Below are 19,340 nucleotides of genomic sequence, written 5' to 3' on the forward strand. Positions count from 1 at the left end.
GCGAGCGCTCGGATTGTCGCAGCAACAGAGACGCCTCGAGCGGGGGCTTCCAGTTCCGCCCTGCGGGGGGCGCTCTGAGAGCAGATGCCAGCCACGCAGCAAGGACCGCAGACCAGCTACTCTATGATGAAGATGCTCCTTCCCCACCCCATACTCAGTCGCGTGCGCTCTCTAGATTCAGATACGAAATAGCAGGAAGTATGTTACGCTATGAGACACGTACTTCCGGCTATTTCGTTCCGCCTTCGGACCGTGGTGACGTCATTGCGCCGCAACGTGCCTCCGGCCTCGCGGGTGCGCGCGCATCTTGCTGGGGCATGGCCGAGCTGGGGCGGTGCTTTCTCGGGAAGAGGGTTAATCGAGGGAGGGTCCCTTGACTGACGGAGTGACTTGGCGCGTGCGCAGGGGCGGCTCCGCCCTTTCGCGCCTCGGGCGGCTTGGGGTCGGCTAGGCCTGCTTCTGTCCCGAGTTAACCGCGAAGTGCCCGCGAGGAGGGTAGCTGCCCTGGAGCCGCAGGGATGGTGGGCGCGGGGAGATTCGGCTCCTGGCTCCGTGAAGCCGTCGAGGCCCCCTTTGGACCACATCGAGGTCTTTTGCCGCCTCTCCGTCGGACTTGGCTAACTCGCCGGTTTCCAGGTGTGGCGGGCCAAAGCTGCGTTCATCCCCACCCTGGAGGGCGCCGGGTGTAGGGAGGCCGCTGTGTGTTCTGGGTTTTGCCTGCTGCAGCGGGGTGGGGGTAGCTGCCTTGGCTCATCAAGCGTTGTAATAGTGCATTGGGTCCTTCGCTTGTTCTTTTGTGGGGACGAGTTGTGTGATGGCACAGCAAGCTCAGCAATCTTGGAATGCGAGAATGGGAATTCCTTAGGGCTTGTCTGCTTGGCTTGGGTTGTAGAGATACGATACTCTGTAAGGAAGCAACATGTCACATGCTCTAGAAAAAGCAGCACTTCTGTTTTGTAGAAAAAATAGCTGATCAGCAGCTGTGGTAGGGAGGAGGGGCAATTAAAACAATGAACATTAAATGGTAATGTCTCTTTTTTGTCTCTTACAGTAAAGGCTAGAAAAGTGGGGGTGGGGAGAGCTGGACCCACCGCCAGGAAATGCCCTAAACCTCTTGGTGCCTTTTCCTTTAAGCTCTGCAGTTACCAGTCTATACCCTGCCCAGGTGGGTAGGCCAAGCAGCAGCTGCACCTCCAAGAAACAGCATCCTCCTCATTTTTGCTTGGGTAGTTTTGCTAGGCCTCATATTTTCCACTGCTGTCCATACAGAGGGGATGTAAGAACAGGTGAAGTCTTCCACTGTCTCTGGAAGGCCACAGTAACCATCATTTGGTCAGTCTTTGCCGCTGAAAGAAGGCTTGTGTGATAGTATTAATGGGCTTCCTTTTGGTGGAAAGAGCATGAATATAAAGTATGTACTTTTTGTTTCTTGAACAGAAAATTTGGCAACTTTGAGAGGTTACTGCCTTGCTCATACTGAAATTTTGTTTTATCTCTAGTACTGAAGTCATCACCAGAGTGAAACATACTCACATGTGATCAAATTAGCCTTACCATTTGGGAAGTGTTACAGGTTTTTCTTCAGGTAATACATTTGAATTATACAATATCTAGGTCTGCCTATTAAATATGGTAATCAATTTTGCTGCAAGCCATAAAAGGCTATGGGCTAGGAAATGGTGGCTGTGTAGCTGGGCCTCTTGGGGTTCAGCCTTGTACCTGCTAGCCTGACCTTGCCCTAGATTAAATGAGAACTTGGGGTTTGCCCTCTGCAGTAACAGGTGTGAGCATTCTACCAGTAGATAGATGGTCATGTATGATACTGCATACAGTTTTGTGACTTCGGAAAAACTTACTGTGGCCTACACTCACTGCCTAACAGAGGTCTGTTAATGGCTGAGTTTAAGTAATGAAGGGTATGGGCAAGGAGACATGTGCTTGGCCAGGCCCAGGCAGCTTGCCATTAGTAGATGCATTTCTGAAACACTGGCCAAAGTCATGGTGAGACCAAAATGCAGCAGCTGTTAATGACTGATTTTAAGTCTCTTTGCTGGAATAATGAGAGAAAATGTTACAGTCAAGAAAATCATTGAGTTTCCAGCACTTCAGATGGAGAGATGGAATCTGAGTGTCCCATGTGCATTCAGCCTGAGGGGCACCTAGTTCAGTTTTGTAATTGAACTCAGAAAATACAAACAGAAAACATTATTTTCAGTTCTGGTAACTCAAGTTGTGCTGCTTCTGAAGGGCAATTGTATTTCTGTTACATAGTTAGATTGAGACCTGGGAGTTTCCAGGCAGCTGACAAACTCTTTTAATCTAGGAAGCCATAAGGATTAAATAGTGCTTTGCAGGACATAAGGATCATTTTCTGGATAGAAGAACTCTGGGTTGGATGATTTCTGGAATACTGCTCACTTCATTTAAAAGACGATCTGTTGTGTGTGTGTAATGCAAATGGCTAAACCTTTGGCTTTTGGCACCTCCTGCACAGAATTCTGTTGCCAGGTTTTTGAGTAGACATTACCAATGGCAATCCTTTGTGTGGGGAGGATGGTGCAGAAACATCGTATTTTTCTGCACCATCAGAAGTGTTCAAGGGGAACCCTTCCAGCCCAAAATCAGTTCCTCCTGCCAGAAGTCTGCCTTTCTGATATACAAAGATAAAGGTTCCTCCCTTCCATTCAAGTGGGGTTTGCACTGCATGTCTTGTGGAAACCCAAACTTCTTTGGCAACTTGAACTTGAAGTGCTACAGCAACAGGGAGATTTCCTCCTTTGTGCAAGTATGGTGGAAAGGCTGTAAGGCTAAATGTTTCAGATGGTGGTCCAAATCATGGCAGAGCATGGCCAGTTGGAAATCAGGAAGGGAATAGAAAGGCTACGGTTATTTCCACCACGCATACTATAAGGCTATATATAAAATCAAGAAATTTTCCAAGGAATTGCCCAGGCAACCAGCCTTTCATGCAAGCTTATCCCAGCTCCCTTTTCTTTGCAGAAACAACTCACCCATCACAAGTTAGAGAGGCTGCTAGCTTTCTTACTCCAGCATTTGCTGGATTTATTTGTGTTGTGACCTGCTTTGGCCGGCCACAATAGATGGATTGTGTGAAGGAACCACAGAGAAACAGGTGGGGCAGACATCAGTGAGTCTGCAAATAAATGGGCATATTACTGAAGTTAATCTAAAGAAGTGCCCCTCATTTTGTCTTATTCCACTTCAGGCCTACAAGTTTAATCTGGTTTTACAATTTGGGATTATGCTGCCATTTACTGAATCATTGCACTTCTATGCAAACTCTAAAATGTGTAACTGATTTTTATAAACTTGATTTTTTTTTACAGAGATGTAAAGTGATTATCAAGCTCTGGAACATTTAAAGTTTTGTTGAACTGGCCATGAAGCTACAGCTATTCAGCAGTATTGAAATGTAATAAATCAATCGTTCATAGCGCTTGAAAGATAAAGTGTGCCAATTTAATTTCCAGTAGAAAACTGTAAATTGAATCCTTATGTAAATAGTTACTTTGTGGCAGATTTTGTAGCAGTTCCAAATTGTCTTAGAGCCTCCTTTGCCTTATTAGGCACAGAGGAGAAATGCAAACAACTGCTCATGTGGCTTAGAAATTCAGGGTGCTTCGCTAAACCCTTCTAAAGTCTTTATGCTGTTACAAATCTAGAGTTCTATTTCTCTATGGTTGTAGCTTGTATATTAAACAACCTTCATCTGTAAATTTAGAGATGTCCTCATTTACACTGAACTGTAATTACGTTAAAATCAGTCTGTCAATGACTAACAAGTATTTCTTTTAGGTGTTAGTGGTACAAAAAGAATGGAAAATGATGGATTATTCTGCACCTTCTTACAGGTAACTGATATTTCAAATCTCCCCTAAATATGTTTTAGATGCAGACAGGGGGAAGTTACTATGGAGCCATATATTAAACTAAAGCTCTACAGGTTTATGCTTCTGTTGCACAGTAGGCCTTGGAGGGAAGGCAAATTAAACTAGATATACTGCTAAACTCACTTGTGCATTGCTACATAACTTATAGGTTCTTCTGTATTTTCTTCTTGCAATTGGCAAACTATTAGGCCTATGACTCTTTCTTATTGCTCTAACTGCGTTGTAAAGCATTATATATTTCCAGTACTTAAATAAAAACTAGGGAATACATAGCTCAAAGTGTACTGGCTTTACAGTAATATTCAAAATTTAGTGAAAACATTGAATTCTTGTTTTGACATGACTTAGAATGACTTCTTTCCTGTATGCCAAAATAAAGCAACTGGAAGTATGAAGAGAACTTGAGTATGAAATACTGGATGTAGCAGAGTTGATTTATATTTGGAACAAAGGTGGTGTGCATTTAATGCTGTCTTCCTTAAACCTGGTGCCTTCCGTGTGTGCGGGGTTCTTCCTTAATCTGGTGACTGCTCCAGTTCTATAATCTCTGACAGCATTTGGTCATCCTGATGAAAGATGAATACAATATACCTGGAAGGCTGTGTTAGTTAAATAGCTACATGATTCCTTCAGGCAGTCTTAAGGGGTCATAAAAACATATAAGGGAAGTCTCACAGTTGTAAGTTCTGCTATGTTTCTGGAGGGTGTGCATGTGGGGGAAACAATCCTATCTTGGGAATAAAATGCATACAATTTGATACTAATGTGAATCCTGAATATGAAAAATAAACAATTAGCTTGTTGTAAGAGCTGCTTTAGAGCTGGCCTTTAGTCTTGTAGGCCTGGACCTGCTTGAGCGATGCACTCTGTAATTTCACAGGTAGCATGTTAGTTTTGGTTACCTTGATTCATGGAGTGCTAAACTAACTGGCTGCCTTGGCACAGAGAACCCTTGTGTGTAGTCTTGGAATTCTTCTGTAAAGGTGGCCGACAAATTTTCCTCAAACATGCTACAGTTTGCATCTGTCCTGAGAGTACCTCCCAACTACAAATGTTGCTGTTACGTATCTTGTGATTTACCTGGGAGGGCAGCTTTTTTTAAACCTAGGATTTTTAATACTAAAGTGCATGGAAGCTGCTGCACAATTCTTCCATTAACCTTTACTTTTAATAATTGCTGTGAACTGAGATATTTTGACTACCTAGGAGAATTTGCTGCCCTGTGCTTAGGGTTCCAGTTCCTAAAATGAGTAACAGCACACTTGTTGGTGGTAAAAGATAAAAAGCTCATATGTGGGACCAAATTGTCTACCCACAGAGTAGGCTAAAGTTGCATGACCTCTTCTATGATTTTCCCTTCTTCAAACATCCTGTGCTACGTTGGCTCATTCTGCATTAGAAGTAACTAATAGAATTGCATTTGGTGGAATTAGCCATGCTTTGGGGTGGGTGTAGGTAGATACTTATTATATCTGTGTGTGAGTCACTGTTTTGAGCTTCTAGTCTGTAGACAAGCCAAGATCAGTGACTTACTCAGAAACACAAGGGATGGTGGGTAACTTTCTACTAAAACTGGGTCTCTGATCTTAATTAAGAAACAAGTAGACTTTATCTGAAAGGGAAATGTTGGTTTAAGATTTCTTGTTTTGAAGATTCTGAGTTTTCTTCAGCTCATCACAATTATCATTATTTTTTCAGGTGAACCCTGGTAGAAGAATAATGCTCGAGTACTGCAATAAGAACACAGTAATTATATTCCAGTTACATGTACTGTTGTTTCTTGTTTTCATGTAATGTTTTCTGGTTTATACATAGTAATCTAATAAATGGTTTCAAATGCTTCCATGACTTGAGTGCCTGAATGTCTTGCATATATCTCATATTGATCTTTATACTGTTAACAGCAAGTAGTAATGTGTGCATTCTTGCTATCCCTGCTTATAGCCATTTTATGATGTGGCAGCTGCATCTTTAAATTGTTAGCTGTGGCATCCTTGTCTACCACTAGAGGGAGACAATGTACACTCTATGGTCTGCCCAGTGCCTCTTCCAAGCAAACTGCTGTAATTGCATTCCAAGAATTCTTAACTTTGCAGATTATATAAAGATGATAGATGTACAAAAAGCAAACCATCTGACAAGTACTGTGCTTTTTAGCAACCCACTTTAGGAAGCCTGAAGGAGCTTCAGTAGAAGATTCCAGTAGCTTATTCCGTATAAATGATGTGCAGTGAGCACATATGAGCATCTACCTGGCTAATTCAAATTTCTGTATGCAATTTAAAGTGCCAGAAGGCAGGGATGAAACAGAAGGGGACAGAGGAGTGCTGTGCTTGAATTGAGAATGTTGTTTCCTTACAGAAATTCGTATATGTCTTACTTGTTGAGAAGTTAGTTTTGCTGCACTTTCTCACTAATTAAGAGGGCTTCAAGGAACAGTTTTTAAGCTTAGCTATTTGTGATTACAGAAGGCCTCTTACTTTAGACATGGGATATGCAGGGCCCTCTCTTAGTGATAACCATTAAAAGGATTGCCTTAGCATTCATATGGCTGTGGGAGTGTATTTCCTCAGAGAATGAAGCTGTGATAATGAGGAAGTGAACTATATATGTACCTTAAAGATATGAAAATGAGCACTCTGATAAAAATTGTCTCTGCTAGGAAGGTTATGGCCCAAATGCATGTTCATACTTACATAATTAGATTACATATGTATTGTTTATCAACTGTGGTCCTTAAAAATTCCTGGCCATACTTAAAACAAGTGTGAAACTTCAAACGGGTATGATACTAAACAACTTAGGACCAGGGTACCTGCAAGAGAACTTTCCCTTCTTATTGATCTGTCTGGTCACTAAGTTCATCAGATAGCATGCTCTTTCGTGGTCCCACATGGACCTATGTCCCTGTTGGAGTCCACCCAGAGAGCTCCCTTTCTGTGATGCTCCCTGCTTCTGGAGGTCAAACAGGAACCAGCGTTGTTCTTTTTGCAGTGCTGCTTTATCTTAAATCTACCTTGTTTGACTATTTGACTAGCCATGGTTTTTCTTGGTAGTTGGGTTCATTTTTTAATAGCTTGTTAAAAATTTACTGTTCACCACTCTGGAGTTTGTTTAGATGTGGAGCAGTATTTAAGCGCTGCATTCTGGTAGCATTTGTATATTTGCAGTAAAACCAAGTTGGTTTATTGAATAATTCAAACATAGGGGAAAATTGTTGCAACTGGAGGAAACTTGTGGAAAGAACAAGAGATAATAGTGGACAACTTAAGAAGGAACAGGTCATGAGAAGCACTAGAAAAAGCAACATGAGTTTTGATGAAGCATTAAGTTTTTCACATCTAGAAATTTAGCTAATACTAAATACATTCCCTAGTATGTTCCAGTGCCCATGAGTTTGGAAAGCCTATTTGCAGCTCTTGGAAGTGTGTCACATGAGCTGTCAACATTTCCTAATACACTGTACCTGATACTAGTGCAACCCTTGCCTTGATATATGAACACCATATTTTGTCAGCAAGGGAAGATCTTCATTGCGTCAGAGAGAAGAGTAACATGTCTGTAAGCACTTTAAATTAGCCCTAAGCAGCTGGGTTTGGGAAGGGTGTGTTATGTAATCCTTTCATATTTTGTAATGGTCATTCTGGCATAAACCATTGGGAGTAGTTGTAGCTTGGCTGAACTAATCACATTTTTTCCTGTTGATAAAATAGTGTTGGGTGTTTAAACCTATTCTGTGAAAGAACATATTCCTTAGAGCCACAAAGCAGCTTTGTATTGAGGTCTTCTAAATGAACCTTGCCCTGTGCACATACTTAATTTATTATATAGCCAAGAAATAGAATTTTCTTGTAATGTAGGGTTGAACTTGGGGGTAGGATAGGACCCAGCTATAGAGCTTTTCCCTTCCCTACCCAAACATGGAAAGAAACTATTAGCTTGCTGGAGCATATGTTTTTCTGCATATATTACTGAGGTAGTATGAGAAGATGACATACGGAATTGGTTTTCAGGCCCATGCCAAAACGCATGAATGTTTTTATTGATGGGAAAAGAGAAGAAGGAGCATTTAAACAAGCCAAGATGACAGAGGTAGCCCAAGTGTTCTTGTGCTTCCAAGCTCTCTCAGTCTAAAGCCTCAAAATCGTGCTTAACATGAAAGCAGACTGCTGCATCAATATTTATGTAATGCATGATGGCATTTTAGCTGACAAACTAGCCTCTTCACCTGTACGGAGCACGTGCAAAACATGAGTGCAACAGAAACACCACTACCACTGTGCTTTATGTAGTGGTACCTCGGCTCATGGACGCCTCAGTTCATGACCAAATGAGGTCGCAAACAGAAATTCATAAAAATTTTGTCGCAGGCCGTGAACTCTGCACTGGGTGACGACCATGATCGTGCCTGCCTTCCCTGCATGGGTGCGGTCGCAATCGTGCTCGGATGGGGGAGATGGCCACAATCGCACCCGTCCTCCCTGCCTGAGTGTGACCACGTTTGTACCCGTCTTACGGCTGTGGTCGCGCTCGTGCCGCCCCGAGGCTTCGGCAAATGGGGCGGCATAAAAATGTTTTAATAAATAAATAAATAAATAAACACGGTCGTGTGGGTGGGCGGAGATGGCCGCAATCTTTGTTGTTCTCTGTCACTTTGCTTCAAATTTTTGTGAGTAAAAAAAAAAAATAGTTGCAGAATGGATTACCCTTACTTACATTGAACCTTATAGGGAAATTTGCCTTGGCTCATGACCAGTTTGGGTTGCGACCAGAGTCGTGGAACGGATTAAGTTCATGAGCCAAGGTACCACTGTATAATGTTTTGTAGAATAACTTGTTGAGGGCTCTTTAAGAATTCCTCTCTTCTTATGACACATGGGACTGTCCTGTCAGCAGTAAAATTACCACTTTTTGTTTTCTGCATGAGTTAGTTTCTGTACTGAAGCTGTATATTTTGCTTTTATAATCAAGTTGACTGCTTAATTGTCGCTATAAGGCTTTCCTAAGCTATTCTAAATTAGATTACATATAATATTAAGAACAAAGGGGGTTTTAAACTTGGAAATTGAGAAATGCTACCTTTTTAAAGAGAAGTTTCATCCTTCAGCTGTTTTACTAGATATGTTAATTGAGCATGCTGTATTCTTGCCCGACTGACTAGTTTTAGAGGTTAGAGGTAATACCTTGATAAGGAAAAAAAGTAGGCTTTTTGTGGCTGAATTATGCAATGACTGCTATATTATCTTGGTGAAGTAGAGGAAGAAAAGAATTAAGGGACTTTCATTCATCCAAAAAAGATGGGGTTAGACACTGGGCCATATAAAAGGGTAATTGCATTCTGACTGGGTGGGGGATGGCTTTAAAAACAACCTGAGACCACACAGTTTGTGCCTTTTCAGTGGTTTTGCTGCAGTGCAACAAATTGAGTGGAAAGGAATTGAAAACTTGTCACCTAACCTTTATGACCTGCTCCAGTAAAGTTTAACAGTTGTTTTAGTGAAGAAAGCATCTCATTATATAGCCTTTAACTGAAAATTCCTGGGCACTGCTCATGTGAATGGGCAAATCCAAGGCTTGCCATTCCTCTTCTTTAAAACTAGATTAACCATTCTGCAAACTGTGTAAGCAACTGGAAACAGATTCCAAGGGGTTATATGAGTCTTAATTTTTCTATAGGTGGAATGGCCTTTAAAAGCTGACTGTTTTAGTGTTCAATGATAAGCGCGACCCAATTATGCTGGAAAAGGGTCCCTTCTATTTTCCTTATCCCCTCTTTATCTCTCCCCTGAAATAGCTAGATTGTCATACTGCCCAGGGCCTTAAAGGGCTTAGTTAGTAGTCACTCCTTCCCTCATGGAGTTTAGAATTAAGCTTTATAATTCATTTCACCAACTGGTTTGTTTAAATGCCTATGCAAAACTCCTCAAGTCTTGTCTTCTTTCCCAGTTAGGTAAACATGTCAGTGCAGGGATTTGGGGGGGAACAGGTTAAATGCAAGAATGTGGGGTGGGCAGTTGCGTGCTCAGTTCTACTACCCAGATTGAGAGGGAAGAAGAAGAAAAAAGTAACAGCCAGACATTGGAGAAAGCTATGTTACAGCCTAGCAGACCTGCAAAAATTCAAGCTCATGCTCTTTCATGCTTAGGTATTCCTTTGGAGGATTTAAAAAATACCCATGGTGGGTTCTGTCATCACCCAAAGCTAGATCTGTTCTTGCAGAGGGGCTTATTTGGGGGCAACAAGTCATCCTGACAGCCCATGGCTTGTGCAGCTTGGGCAAGGGGAGACTTGGAGAAGCTTGAAAAGGTGGAGGACTCTTCACCTCTTAAAAGCCAGCTGAATATGATGCTGCATGGGAAATCTTGTCCTGCTCCCTTATGTCTACCTTCTTTTGTAATATTTCCCTTGTTCAATGGAGGAGTCTTGTTCCCTGGCAATTGTGCACAAATTTGGCTACATGCAGTCTCACCTTTCAGCTTACATATCTATTCTGCTGAGTGCTCCTTTTGACAGCTGAAACAGATGAGGCAATTGACCAGGCAGGGTTTCTCCTACCAGACAGCTGTAAGTGTGCTCCTTTATGCTCACAAAAGACCAAAAAAGCAATTTAAAAAATCACAAATACAGCCATGCCATTTTCTGGGACAAAAAAAGATCCCTATGGCACATTTTTTAGGTTCTAAGAGTTTGTTTTTTTTTAAGGTGAACAAAAATGGGTAGTTATCTGGGAAGGGTGAGACAAGAGAAGTCCTGCTGCGAAGGACCCTGACTGGGGACTGAAGGATAAAGAGGAGGAGAATGGGAGCTGTTGGCCCGAGGGTCGGGGATGCCGTGTGTTGTTCCATGAACAACCCACATTGTGGTGATTATTCATAGGGCATCAGTCTCGCTCTGTGTTAAGCAGCTGTGGTGAATGACCACAAAGTCACCAGCATGCTACTGGTTTTGGGATTTGTTTTATAATTATATCCTCCCTAGACTAATAAATCTTAAAAGTACCTTATAAAATTAAAACCATGAAACAAAAGAAGTACATAAAACGTTTTAAAAATTAATTCTCGGCCATGTTACAAAAACAGCCAAAAGCCCTACTTTGCACATTCACATTGCAATTCAGTATCCCTCATTTGAAGAGGAAAAGCCTTTGTACCCTTGTTCAGCCTTCAGCGAGTGAAATTGAGTGAAAAATATATGCAAACAATTCCATGAAGCATGTGACATGACTTCTGATTAAGTAGCTTTACTGTTTTGAATGTCGGTGGGAGAACTCAAGACAGCTGCAAAGTAGTGCTGCTATTATAATATTTACCGAAACAGCCTCAGCTATTTCCCCTTCTTTCTGCAGCAACTGCTAGGTCAGTGAAGATCAGTAAACCTGCCCCCATCACTGTAAACAGCTCCACCATTAGCAGCTATCTTTGTCTCTGGAAGATTACAAAATAGTGCAGCTTAGAACATGAACTGAGTTGTGTTTATGTCTTGCTAAAGCAGAACATTTGTTCAGGTTTCCAGCACAAAGCTTTTTCCTGAATGAATACGAATAGCTTTTCTTGTGAAGTACAGTGATTTTATCTGTTTGGATTAATGCCATGTGTTGACTGAACATGGAAGAGGAAATGTCTGTTCAGTCTGAGGGAACACTAATGGTCTAAAAACAGTTTCCCGTTTTTCTGGAAATTTTTGCTTCTGTTTACATCTGTTTATTCCAGTGCAGTAGCCTGGAGTGGCAACTTAAGAATAACTGCTTGGAAGGAAGTCTGCAAAATCGGGAGAGCCTATTTCTAAATGAACAAAGGGGTGAAGAATTATTGGAACCCAGGGACTGCTAGAGAAGTTTCATGGTGGTCCTGTGATTTTCAGACATCCCCTGAGAGAGAGAGAGATAAAATTCTCCCCCCAACCACAAATTAGGACCACAAAAATGAGGTAGATGTTGCATGCCAACACTCCAGGTTCAAACCCAAGCATCTTCAGGCATGAGATGATGATACCAAACTGGATCAACTCATGATAAGAGGCAGCTTCCTGCATGTTTTGTCTTCCTCACATTTTTGCAGAACCTCCTTCCTTCCGCCATCTCAGGAATAGGCAGAAACACAACTCCACAGGGAATGGGTGGAGAGAAGAAAGAGGGAAACATGCCAAGAAGCTGCCTTAATGTTTTGCCCCAGGACTAAATGTTTTTGCCATAAACTCTTTCCTTGGGCAACAAAATATGCTCTTGTATAGGAAAGGTTTACAACAAACGGGAAAAAACCTTGCAAAGTTTGCAGTGAATGCATTACTGAACGCACAAATTTGGCCCACTGTGATTTTATCCTAAGTGTCTTGTCTTAGCTGTGTGTGTTCTGTTATTCACATGGAGAAACACAGCAAGTAATTTTTAAAATATTTCTTATTTAGGGTGGCAGGGCCTTTATTGAGGAACAACTGGAAGCATTCAAGAATTCTTCTTTTGACCAGTGGAAACACACAGACCCTGTCCAGCTTTCTCCTGGAGGTAGTGCCTTCACTTCCAGACATTTTCTCTGTGATGAGGGTTAGAAACATGCTTAGCATCAGAAAGATGCACTGCTTAGGCTTTTGCATGTGTTATAGTCCCTACCTTTGTGAGCAGGTGGGCATATCTGGCAGTTTGAGAGAGTGCCTTTGGTCCCCTCACAGAATGGCTGTCATGGAGATTACTTGCTCACAAAATGGCTGCCAGGCAGGGATCAGCCCATAACAGCACAGCTATTTCTCTGAAAGCAATTGGGTGTAGCTAAAAGAAAAGTAACTTGTCCAAGAAGTCTCAGTACAAGGTGGCGGTGAGGTCTGACCTCTGAAAAACACAACGGCACTTCTGAACCAAGAGAGACCCACCCATATCACTCAGCCATACCCATAAAACATGTATGAAGTTACAAAGGCCACCCTAAAAGACACAAAGGCAAATGTATACAAACCTAACCAACACATCCCCTCTACACCTCAAAAATACACTTGTGTGTTCTTCTGCACAGTATCTGTACCCCTACTTCCTTTCAAAGTCTTTCAGATGGGTTCAGCAGCATTTGGACTAAAGGCAAGAGTACAAAGAATCTCCTCTGAGATCAAAATGTTTGATCTTTTCCCATTTCATATGAGCGTAATTAGACGCGGTTTTTGACTCCAGGGCTGGCAGAATGAGAAATTTGTCTGTCTTAGATCTATTTCATTGTTTGACGTCAGATACAGCATTCTGTGTTTATCAGTTGCGCTGACCTGTTCCATCTGCATCTGGAATATCAGTGTGTTGATTTTGGAATCCTGATCACAAGCCAGATACTCTTGATAGAAATTTTTGAAAGATTGGTTGATTCTTGAATCCTTCAAGAATGCATTGTGTACTGTAAAGTATCATTGCTTCCCAGGGTGCCATGGACAGCTATGGCAGCCTTCCCTAACCTGCTGCTCATGAGTTATGTTAGACTAGAGCCCCCATCATCCCCAGTCAGCATGAATGATGGGATTTGTGGCTCAACGCAAATGCAGAAGGCTGACTATGATATCAGTTAGTTAGAAAGCCCTTACATCTTACATAGAATGGTGCTGAATTGCTTGTCATCACTGCACTGATGTGCACAGATTTTGCAGGCTGGAGTCCACTGTTAGTAAAGAGCAGGATTTTGTCCTTCCTTTGTTGTGAGCCCTCGACTAACTCTTTCAAGGATTTTCAGTTGCCTCTGAGAGCATAATGCTCTGTGGTGCCAGGCATAATCCAGTGAGAAAGATGGCCCTGACGGTACCCTTTGAATCACTTGGCAGAAATATTTGGTACAATTGAGAAGGTTCCACGGATGGGAGACCTCATGGAAACCAAAGGTTTATGGTTGAGCAGGAGGTATCCTTGAAAAACGCCCTGCTACATTTGCCAGAATGGTATTTGGCCCTCCGCTAAGTTTACTTAGTTTGGTGGCAGGGGACTCGTCTCTTTCTCCCAGAATTCTGTCTTGATTGGGTCACAAGGCAGCAAGGACTCCCCCCAATGTTTCAGAATAAAACTTGGAGCTGGTTATGCTTGGGGAATATTATGAGATATGGTACCTTTGCACTGTTGTCTGTGAAGCCATTTTGCAAGTTAAAGACCCAACAGAACACCTCACTGTATTTGTATAGCTGTGAGATGTCAGTAGTTAAATTTATTTGCTCATTAGTGGAGATATGAAAGCAGATGAATTCCCCTTCCCATGCCTTTGAATAAACAAATGCCCACGTTACAGAAGAGATTAGGCACAAGTTATGCTTTTTTTTCCTATCAAGGGAGCATGCCACCTTTTAATTTGATTAATTGTGTTTGATTATATTTATATCCTGCCTCTTTTTTCCTCTTCCATGGAAGCAAAGATGGGTTACATGGTTCCCCACCTCACACCCTGCTCTCCATTTAATCCTCTCAATGACCTGTGAGATGAGTTAAGCTGAGAGTTAGTGACTGTCCCAAGCCCAACGAGCTTCATAGCAGAACTGAAACTAGAACCCAGATTGCCTGAATCCCAGTGCAGAACGTGATCCAAGGGTTTTAGGGAGAAGATAGTGTGGTGGTGAATTCTTCCTTCTTGCACCTTGATTGGGGGTGCCCTGTGGCTACCATTTCTGTGTCTAGTTTGGCTCTGATGCAACGGGAGGGGGAGGAGATTCTAACTTCCCAGATATTATTAGAATGTCCCACTCCAACCCACATGTCCGGTCAGATTGATGGGAGTTCTCTTCCAGTAACATTTCAAGTGCTGTGCCATAGGATTCCTGCTCTTGGTTTAGAGTGTATAAATTGCAGTGTCACGCAGTGTTTACTTCCTAAAGATTTTCTTGGCAAGGTCAGCTATGAATGCTTGTAAGTCCTACAGATCTTCCTTGGAATTGTTTCCACCTCTGTTTGGAAATAATTATCTTCACAAAATGTGGCTTCAAGTTCGCACATCTTTTTCATGGGAAGAAATAGGAAGCATTAAGTTGCCCAGATGAACCCCCAAAAGAGCTGGCTTTTCCTTGGGGCTGCATTCCTTAGAATCTTAGATCCAGAAATACCTCTGCAGGGTTGGCTGCAACTTTTCCCCATATAACTCCATCACCTTTGGTCATCCAGAGCTTCTAGTCTGAGATACACTGAAAAAGTCCACTAGGCTAAGCCAAGAAGTTTGATGGCAGCTGATATTTAGAAATAGATCAGCCTAATCTCATCTGTGAGCACAAATGAGATTATGTGAATATGTGTTGGGTACAGTTGGAGAGATTGTTTCTGCGTCTACTTCACCTCTCTCCCCTGCAGAGTCAAATATCCTGGCCAGAGGCAACATCTGCAGAGCACCATCATTTATTGGGGAATGTATTCCTCTAGGGTGCACGGACTAGGTAGAGTGGGTCCTTTCCTGCTTGGCTGTTAGAGAGGATTGAAGAAGAAGAAATTTCAGGACAATTTGCATGGGTTGGATTCAGGTTTCTTGCACATCACTTAAGAGGTGGCCAAGGACTGTGCATGAAGGGCTTCCTTTCACCCTGCAGCCTCCTTGGCTTCCTGCACTTCAACTAAAGCCATGAGGTGGTTCTCCCATAGGACTTTTTCAGGCAAGGAAATGCAGGCACCCTGCGTGTCTGCAGAGCAATGGACAGATGCAGCACACATGCACCCCACACCCTTGGCTCCAGCCCAGGGATTAGCTAAGCTAAGCTCAAAAACTGGGGGGGGGGGAGTGACAGAGCTGGTCTAGACTACCTCCTTGAGAGCAATAAAAAAAATATGAGAGGTGGCTAGAGTGCAGATGGAGGAAATGTTCTGGTGAGTGAAACTGAGCCCTGAAAAGTGCCTATAAGCAGGAAAATTCACACTGAGGGTGGCTAGGAAACATCTCACTTTCTCCATCCAGTCTTCTAGAACACTCTTTAAGATCATTTGGGGCCTATTCACACTGGTCCCAAGAACATCTTAGACCCGTCTGAGGACCTCAGTGATATATTTGCCAGGTACTTCCAGAGTACTATCTGGTGCATCCTGTGGGACTGTCACACTGTAGCAGTTGAATCAAGTGAGGTGCACAGAGAACAGTCTGGTCCAGTTTTAGGTTCAGCTGGAGAATGCTGATAAAGGTTCAGGTAACCATGTCTGTACTGGAACCTTGCCCTTCTTGGCTGATAAAAGCCAGCAAGGAAGTGACAACCAGCTGGGTCAGGGAGGTGATTGATGCCTCCTTGTGAGAGGGAGTGACCTCATGCCATCGGAAAGAGAGAAATGGTGAGACCACTCCTAAAGGTAACCTCCCTTGACCTGGAAGGTCCTAGCAACTTTGGACCAGTGGCAAATGCACCCATCCTGGGGGAGGGTTTTGAGCAGGTAGTGGCCAACCAGCTCCAGGCTGGATGAGATTGACTGATTATATGGAACCATTTCAGATGTGCTTCAGGCCAGGTTTTGGTCTAGGAGTGGCTTCAGTCACTCTGTATGATGACCTATGCTGGGAAAGAGACAGGGGAGTGACTGTGTTGATACTACTGTGCCACTTAACAGCCAGCTCCAGAAGGTGCTGCTTGGGGAATATTGCTTGGCCCCAGCATTTCCATATTTGTTTGTTTGACTTTCATTCCACCCCATTAGCTTGAGTTTGTCAGGGTAGCTCTTATTCCTCCATCTTAAGATCTACATGAAACCACCACATAGATTCATCCAGATGTTTGGAGTGCATGACCATCAATCAGTACACTAGGACACACAGGTATATTTCTCCTATTCAGCCTCTTCCGATGAGGCTGCGCATGTGCTAATAACCAGTGCAGACTGGTTCTGGGCTAATAAAGTGAAGCTCAATCTGGAGAAGAATATGTTGTCAGTGTGTGGCTCTTCTGACAGGCTGGGAAGTTCTCAGCCTTTTCTGGATGGGGTTGAACTCCCCCTGAAGGAGCAGGATCATAGCCTGGGGGCCCTCCTTGACCCATCCTTCTCTCTTGAGGCTCAGGTGGCCTCAGTTACATGGAGTGCCTTCTACCAGTTTAGCTGGTGGCCCAGCTATGCCCCTATATGGACAGGGATAGCCTGGCTTACGTAATCTGTGCCTCATAAGCTCTCAACTAGATTGCTGCAATGTGCTCTACATGGAGCTTCCCTTGAAGACAGTTTGGAAGCTACAGCTTGTCCAAAATGTGACATCCAGACTAATAGCTGGGATAAGGCCAACTGACCACAGAACTGTTGTTCTGGCCACCTGCACTGGCAGCCTGTACTTTCCCAAGCCCAGTTCAAGGTACTGGTTTTTAAGCTGCCACACTGTCCATGCCTTGGGATCACAACACCTACTGGGATGCTGCTTCTGACTACAATGTACCTGCTCACTGTGCTCAGTATCTGAGGCCTTACTCCAAATGCTACCTAGGTAGTCTTGGCTGGTGGCAACATGGAGGAAGGCCTTCTCTTCCCCAATTATAGAACAATCTCCCCACCAAGGCCTGCCTGGCACCAACTTTACCTTTTTGGTGCCATCCCCTTTGCTGAGGTTTTCACTTAACTCCTAAAGCAATGGGGGTCACGAGGGGTGGACATTGCCAACTGTTTTTCTACTGGCCATGCAGCATGGGCCGGCTCTGGCTGCTTAACTGTGACACATGGCTTCAAATACAGTTTTAATTTTGATATAATTTTATAATATATGATTGTTGTAATCTGTATTATCTTGCATTGTGTTTACTGTTGTTGTTCACTGCCCAAAGGACTTCAGCTATTGGGCAGTAGAGAAAGCAGATGGATAAATGCAAATGAGAAACAGCCCTCCTCAACAGCAGACCAACTTTGCATCAGCTGCATCAGATATACGCTTGTTTTCTGGCTCAATTTAAAGCACAAGTACTAACTATAAAGCGCTTAAGATCCAGCGACCTGTTTGTTTGAAGCACCACCTACACCAGCTTCCCCCAGCGTGGTGCCCCATGGATATGCTTGACTACAGCTCCCTCCAGCCAGCATGACGACGCTGGCTGCAGAAGGCAGAACTTGATCGCTCATCTGGAGGGTACCAGGTTGGCTACTCGGCTGAGTTGCAACAGTTTGAATCTACCCTTGGGCATTTTGTTCTCATGCCCATCACTAAGATGGATCTGGTTGCAGGCATCGAGGATGGGACCTTTTCAGCAGTAGCCATGCCATGGCATTTCTAACGTGCCTCTAAAAAATGTGATGCAGAAGCTGTTTGACGTATCCATAGAAATCACAACTGTCAGTTGCCTTGGGAGATCTTGCCTCCAAAGGTGGGATAGAAATAGTGGGGTGCACCCCACAACTGGGGGAGCTGAAGTTAGGTGTGATGATAGAGTTCGGAGTAGGAAGGTTCGTAGCACTATCCTCTCCTGGAGTAGAGAGCTGATCTCGGTTTTACCATCTGGGGCAGCCCTGTTTTGGGAATGTAATGCAGAGCTCATTTCCTCTTCAGTCATAAATCTGGCCTTGGCTGGCTGAAGTTAAGCTTGTGTGCTCAATGAATCAGTGAGACTTCTTCTCTGGAAGAGCGAGCCCGAACTGAGCGATCCGCTAAGATGTTATCTCAGAAGCACCGAACCTCTTCCAACAAAGGACTCAATTTCATGTCAGAGAAATTCCCAATGGCTGCATTCCAGTGGGGGGAGGGAGGCAAAAGGAAAGAGGGCAAAATACCAAAAAAGCCTGCCAATTTTAGCCCGAAGTTCCTACTGCCACTCACTTAAGCCTTAGGAGAAGGACTGCAGTAATTTAGCATGGGGGGAAACTGCACAAAAGCCAGGAAACCAGCAAATGATCACAGATAAAGGATTATGGGAAAGGCATGGTCATCAGGGGAGTGCAGGTGGGCCAGGTTTCACACCTGGGCCTGCAGTTCTGCACCTGAAACTGCAGATAGAGGAATATATTCTTGTTCCCAGCCTTTCATAAACCTGGTTTCAGTAATGTTAGTTGATGCAGGGAAGAGATGGCGACTGCAGCTTTGGCCCACTTCCTCCACTTCTTTGTCATGGCAAGGGCGGAGCAAAGCAGCAGGGCCACTGACTTCATACTGTAAAATGTGTCTGCATTTAAATGTACACTTGGGGTGGGGTGGCTTGGAGCCAAGCCACTAGGTCACTCCCTCTGAAAGTGGAAAGGAATTCATTCTGCCACCATGAAGTGCCCTTTTCTGTTTCATCTGGGCCATTAAATGCATAAATCTTATATGTGCTTCAGAAACTGAGTCCAGGTGTTCATTAGCTATCTGAACATACGTTCAGGTTCAAATCCTGCCACTTCCCCTACCCTGTGTGTTTTGTTATGGCTGGACACACAAAAAAAGTTCTCAGAGGGAGCACCTGTGAATGCAAAATAATAGGACCCCCAGGGTATAGAATGGGCTTCCACGGGAGGTGGTTGAGGCCCCATCAGTGCAGGTGTTCAAGGACAGGCTGGACATACACATGGTGGGC

At 43.5% G+C, this 19,340-nt stretch overlaps 1 long non-coding RNA gene and 1 other non-coding gene across 5 annotated transcripts; both read left to right on the forward strand.

Moving 5' to 3' along the window:
• The first annotated feature begins 286 nt into the window (after positions 1–286).
• Positions 287–19,284, forward strand: LOC123035527. Of its 4 annotated transcripts, XR_006416975.1 has the most exons (6): positions 287–636; positions 1,500–1,585; positions 3,348–3,872; positions 5,610–5,657; positions 12,315–12,411; positions 17,625–19,284. It is a non-coding gene; the product is annotated as an uncharacterized LOC123035527 (long non-coding RNA). The 4 variants fall into 4 exon arrangements; XR_006416973.1 differs by lacking the exons at positions 12,315–12,411; positions 17,625–19,284 and having other exon boundaries at positions 291–636; positions 3,348–3,433; positions 3,817–3,872; positions 5,610–5,754; XR_006416972.1 differs by lacking the exons at positions 12,315–12,411; positions 17,625–19,284 and having other exon boundaries at positions 5,610–5,754.
• On the forward strand, positions 1,665–1,834 carry LOC123035680. Its single transcript, XR_006416999.1, has one exon.
• Positions 19,285–19,340: the final 56 nt, after the last annotated feature.

This window comes from Varanus komodoensis, unplaced genomic scaffold (assembly GCF_004798865.1).
Source record: "Varanus komodoensis strain SLA01 unplaced genomic scaffold, ASM479886v1 scaffold7_1, whole genome shotgun sequence".
Classification (NCBI taxonomy): Eukaryota; Metazoa; Chordata; class Lepidosauria; order Squamata; family Varanidae; genus Varanus; species Varanus komodoensis.